Raw genomic sequence first — 6000 nt, 5'->3', positions numbered from 1 at the left:
GATGCTAAAAAGGCATTTGATGAAATTCAACATCCATTCCTAAGAAATCAAAAACAAACAGACAACAGTAAAAACAAATTGCTTTAATCCCGTTCTTTTTTATTTATTTATTTATTTATTTTTGAGACAGAGTCTCGCTCTGTTGCTTGGACTAGGGTGCAATAGCATCATCATAGCTCACTGCAACCTCAAACTCCTGGGTTCAAACAATCCTCCTGCCTCAGCCTCCCAAGTAGAGTAGCTGGGACTACAGGTGCATGCCACTATGCCTGGCTAGCTACTTTCTTTTTTTTTTTTTTTTTTTTTTTTTAGTAGAGGCAGGTTCTTGCTCTTGCTGGTCTCAAACTCCTAAGCTCAAGCGATCTTCCCACCTTGGCCTCCCAGAATGCTAGGATTACAGGTGTGAGCTACTGTGCCTGGCCTATAATTCTCTTTTAAACAAGATAAGTTAATAATTATCCAAGATCAGACAACCAGTAAGGATGGAGCCTGGATTTGAACCTAGGTAGCCTTTTGTACAGAGATCGTTTGATCCTATACATCAACAAACAAACACTAGTGCTTCCCAGCCTTCTTCATGTTGTGGTACACATAAGGAATGAAAATATTTTTATGTTACGCTGGGAAGTCAAGCAAGGCCGCTTGCAGAGGCAACTGGCTTAGGACCTGGGCTGCCTCAGGCCCAGCTAAGCTGCCCCAGGAGCTGAGAAGGCCAATATTTTGGCACATTTTAACTTGTGGAGCTCTGCCTGCTTTATACTACCTCTAGAAGAAAGCACAGTCTAAATATAGATTCAAAATAATATGGGAATCAGATATGTGCTAAAAGTGACATTTCAAATCAGTGCAAAAAATATAGATTATTTACTAATTTACTATTGGAACAATTGACTTTCCATTTGGGGAAAAATATAGCTGTATCTCTACTAACTTCTAAATTGAGAGAAATACATGACAAAGAAAGTATTTGAGGAAAATGTGCAAATTTAAGCAATAATTTTGATGTAAGGAAGAATTTTCTAACTGAAATACAAAACCAAAAGGCAAAACGAGAAACACTGATAAATAATTGGATATCAAAGAAAAAGAAATTTTCTATACAGCAAGAAATAGTCTAAAAGTCAAAAGATAATTGTCAAATTGCAAACATGTATTACATTTCAGAGAAAATATGAATTTTCTTAGCATAGAAGAACTCTTGTAAGTCACTAAGAAAAATACAAGCTACAAAGATAAAAAAGGGAAATAATACAGATAGGTATTTTGCAGAAAAATAAATGTAAGTGAATTATGAACATATGAAATTATGTTCAACCTTATTCATAATTAAAGATATGTACATAGAAACAAACAAAACATCCATAAAGGAGATATCCTTTTCCACATATTAGATTGTCAAAAAAGATTCAAAAGTTAGATAATATAATAATATTAATGAGGTTGTGGGGAAAGAATACAAACTGGGAAAGATTACTCTGTGGAGGGCAACTTAGCAATATTCATTAAAATTAACCATACAAAATGGCTCATCCAGAAATTCCACTTCTAGGAATTTATCTAGTGGCTATACATCCACAAAGCTGAAAAGATCTGCATGCAACATGTTGCTGCATCGTTTGTAATGAGAAAAAATAGACAACCTAAATGTACAGCAACAGGGAAATATTATGCAGCTTGTAAAAATAATGAGATAGATGTATTGTTAAAAAGATAGAGAACAAGTCACATTCCTCCATTGTGTAAAGCGAAGGAATTAGATAAATAGCCATTAAAACACATATACGTATATAAATGCATAGAACTTCTGCAAAGATAAGAAACTCCTGATGGATGTAATTTTGACATATAACCAGCCAAAGGTCTGGAGTAGGAAGGAACTCCCTGTTGTGCTGTTTGAAAACCCCCCTACTTTGTGATTTTATTTAAAAAAAATAGAAATAACAACAAATTGTTCTTAATGACACTGACCATTTTAGGGAGTCTGGTATCCTGTGGGGAAAACCACCTTGCTGACTTTTTCAGGATGGCCACTCTCCAAGCAAATCATGTCATAATAGCTCAATGACGCATCCATATCTCTGCAGTTATAACCATGTTTTTATGGTTCATGTTCTACCTGACCAAAGATGCATTTGTTATATCCAGAAATAGACTCCAGAGTGTAAGACCAGACTTTTTACCCTAATCCTGTTTCCCCTCAGAATTTGTTAATAAGCTCACTTTTGGTATGGATCTCTGGAGGGGAAATTCTTCAGCAAGATGCTGGGAGGTGGACGAGAGTGTGAATGAGGACAGAAGGAAGAGGTAAAGAGAGTCTGCGTTGAAGTGTCTTTTCCTGACCCTTTTGCTCTCAGCCTATGGGGGGAAATTTCCAGGACTAAAGTAAGGATTGGCCATTAGACTGCAAATATTGGCCTATCATTGTTAGGGAAAATTGAAATTAAATTTGAAATAATGACAATGGTGGGGGAAATGATGCACGTTTAATGTACATGTATGTGGTGACATAGCCAACTCTCACAATGTGAGAAATATGATTCACTGAATTCAGCTTCTGAAAAACTGGGATGTATCTTAAACCAGTTTTTCTTGTAGGCAGGGTCTTTTGCCCTTGAAGCTTTTTATTTTCTTACATAGGCGTACAAAACAAAGAACCAGACATTCAGTCAGAGTAGATTGCAATTTAGATCATGCATCTTTCTCACTGCTTTCTGCTACCTAATCTTTCCCCACTGCAAGCATTGCAGTCATACTCTAATGAATATCTTCCCAGTTAAATTTTCTACTGGTAGAATGCCTCTTTTCTTTTTTTTTCTTAAACCAAAAGATTAATCTATTCATTATCCTGTTTCCTAACTATTTGTTTATTTGATAATCCTTCCCTAGAACCACTCCCCACACTGAGGAGGTCGTTGGGAGTCAGGTCACAGCCTGGGATTTGGTGTGTGAAATCCCAGGCGCTTCTCCTTCACTTTGTGGCTTTGGTGGGGCACGATCCACATAGAACCAGAACTGCAGAAGGTGGCCTCAAGGTGGCCACTCCTAGGAGGGTAGGGCGGATATGCAGACTAGCATACTGGTAAAGGCACTTGTATCGTAACAGGGGGCCGGCAGCTGGCAGGGGGTATCGTTGTAGAGCAGGGAGGAATTAATGTGAATGGAGGAATTATTTGCAGGTTGCAGAGAGAAATGAGGGGCATTTGCCTGCAGGAATCAGCGGCGGCTACCATCAGTGGTCAGGTGATGTGGCCAACATGGCCAAAGAGGCCTGACACAATTCAGCCCCGTACCCCAGTGACAATTTTGAAAAAGTTTCCTTTCTTGACAGAGATAATAATGAATGTGATCAAGTAGAAGTTTGTGACTACTAGGGTTCGGAAGAAATCCCTCTACTTAGTGCCAGTAGTGATGAACTGCCTCCTGTTACACATGTTGACGACAAAGAAGCAAGCAGCAGGGACCATCTCCACCACTGAAAGGAAGACCCTACTATTCTTGCGAGGCACCAAAGCAGGTAAGAATCACCAGGCACAATTTAATGTCAGCAACAAGGAGTGTTCCTTTTGTGCGTGTAAGAAGTTGGTGCAGAGAGGCTCTGGGAACTGGCCTCAGCGCTGGCGTGGAGTCCCTGAGCTGCAGGCAAGCTGCTGGCTTGCTCAGCGATTCCAGACGTGTCAATCTAGCATCAGAGACCACCATCTGCCCAAGTAGGAGGACCCGGGCAAAGAAGGCTGCTTGGTTTTAGATATTCAAACTTTAGGGAGTATATTTACTGTGATAGACACATATGTGTGTGCCTGTGTGACATATTTTGGACCATTGTTCACACACACACGTAACAAGCTATCATACTAGGATATAAACTGCTTAAAACAGCTTCCTGATCACCAAATAATTGATATACTTGTTAATAATTGCTTTGAATGCAATTAACAAAGTTTGCATGCTGTAGCCATAAAAGTTATATTCACAACAAATAGCACACAACACTAAATATATTTATTATAAAATGCTGACACTTTATAGTGAAAAATGAACTGTTACTTTCCAGGTAAGGTGGAGACTTGAAGCATGAAAAAAGTTGAGAAGAAGAAATGGAAGGACAGTTGAAACAACCAATATTTGTCTTTGATTGTAGAAAGTGATAATGTGAATGTGTTTGGTGAAAAGGGGTAGTTGCCTGCAAATATACTGACGCAGTAAACCAGTTTATTTTTGGAGGCATTTTTCCCTCCTCCTCCTAGATAAACATATTAATAGTTGTATGTACTTCCCAAATAATCACATTTCATCTCATTGATAATTATTTTTTTGACTTTCTATTTTATTTTTATTTAGCATATTATGGGGGTACAAGTGTTAAGGTTACATATATTGCCCATGCCTCCCTCCCCCCTCAAGTAAGAGCTTCAAGCATGTCCATCCCCCAAACGTTGTACATCTTACTAATTGTGTTTGTATATACCCATCCCCTCCTCCTCTCTCCCACCCTCCCGACACCCAATAAATGTTACTCCTATATGTCCACTTAGGTGTTGATCCATTAATACCAATTTACTGGTGAGTACATGTAGTGCTGGTTTTTCCATTCTTGAGATACTTCACTTAGTAGGATGGGTTCCAGCTCTATCCAGGAAAATACAAGAGGTGCTATAACACCATTGTTTCTTAAAGCTGAGTAGTATTCCATGTTATACATATGCCACATTTTATTAATCCACTCATGAATTGATGGGCACTTGGGTTGTTTCCATAGCTTTGCACTTGTGAATTGTGCTGCTATTAAATATTCAAGTGCAGGTGTCTTTTTCATAATTATTTTAGTAGAAGATCTTTCTAAATCTATGATTTTGTGGATGAAGTGGGTGGTTTGACAGATTTAAGACTTTATAACATCAAAATAACAGGAGAAACAATACATCGAGCAAAACCCACAACTCCTTTCTTAAAATGTGATGAAATAAACAAGTTATATTTCTAGACTTTTTGATATGTAAGCCACTAGATTCTTTTTGAAACTGTATTTTAATATATTTACTATTTATTAAGTGGAAATGGATCAGCATAACTGTCTTCATCTTCATTGTTTTCATGTTGAGTAGGCTGAGAATGAAGAGAACAGGAAGGGATGGAAAAAAACTTATTTTTTTTATTTCAGCATAATATGGGGGTACAAATGTTTAGGTTATGTGTGTTGCCTTCCCTCCTTCCAACCCCCAGTCAGAGCTTCAAGTGTGTCCATCCCTAAGATGGTGCGCATCGCACTCATTATCTATGTATTTACCTACCCCCTCCACCCCCTCTCATCTGCCCGACGCCCTATAAATATTATTCCTATATATGCACTTAGGTGTTGATCAGTGAAACCAATTTGCTGGTGAGTACATGGGGTGCTTGTTTTTCCATTCTTGGGATACTTCACTTAGTAGAATGGATTCCAGCTCTATCCAGGAAAATATAAGAGGTGCTATATCACCATTGTTTCTTATAGCTGAATAGTACTCCATGGAATACATATACCGTGTTACCCAAAAAAGGACAGGGTCTTATATTTATTTTTCCTTAAGAAGACACCCTAGGGCTTATTTTCAGGGGATGTGTTATTTTTTTTAAGTACGGTATAACAATCTACATTTATTCAAATATAGTTAAGTCATCTTCTTCTGGAACATCATCATAACTCTCCAAAACCCGAATTCCATCCTGAATTTCTTGCAACTCTATTTCCTTTAGAACCATTGGCCCCAATTTCTCATGTTGAGCAATAGAGCTCTCATGGGGCAGATGAGAAAGGCTGCTCTTCTCTACTGCTCTGTGAAAAATGTATGGGTTGTGCAGATACACTGCATAGCCATGCCCATCACTAGGTCTTATTTTCAGGGTAGGGCTTATATTGCACAAATGCTTAGAAATCCTGCTAGGGCTTATTTTATGGGTAGGTCTTATTTTCAGGGAAACACGGTACTACATTTTATTAATCTACTCGTGTATTAATGGGTT

This window comes from Microcebus murinus, chromosome 2 (assembly GCF_040939455.1).
Source record: "Microcebus murinus isolate Inina chromosome 2, M.murinus_Inina_mat1.0, whole genome shotgun sequence".
NCBI classification, from domain to species: domain Eukaryota; kingdom Metazoa; phylum Chordata; class Mammalia; order Primates; family Cheirogaleidae; genus Microcebus; species Microcebus murinus.
Note: the sequence above shows the minus strand (reverse complement) of the source record.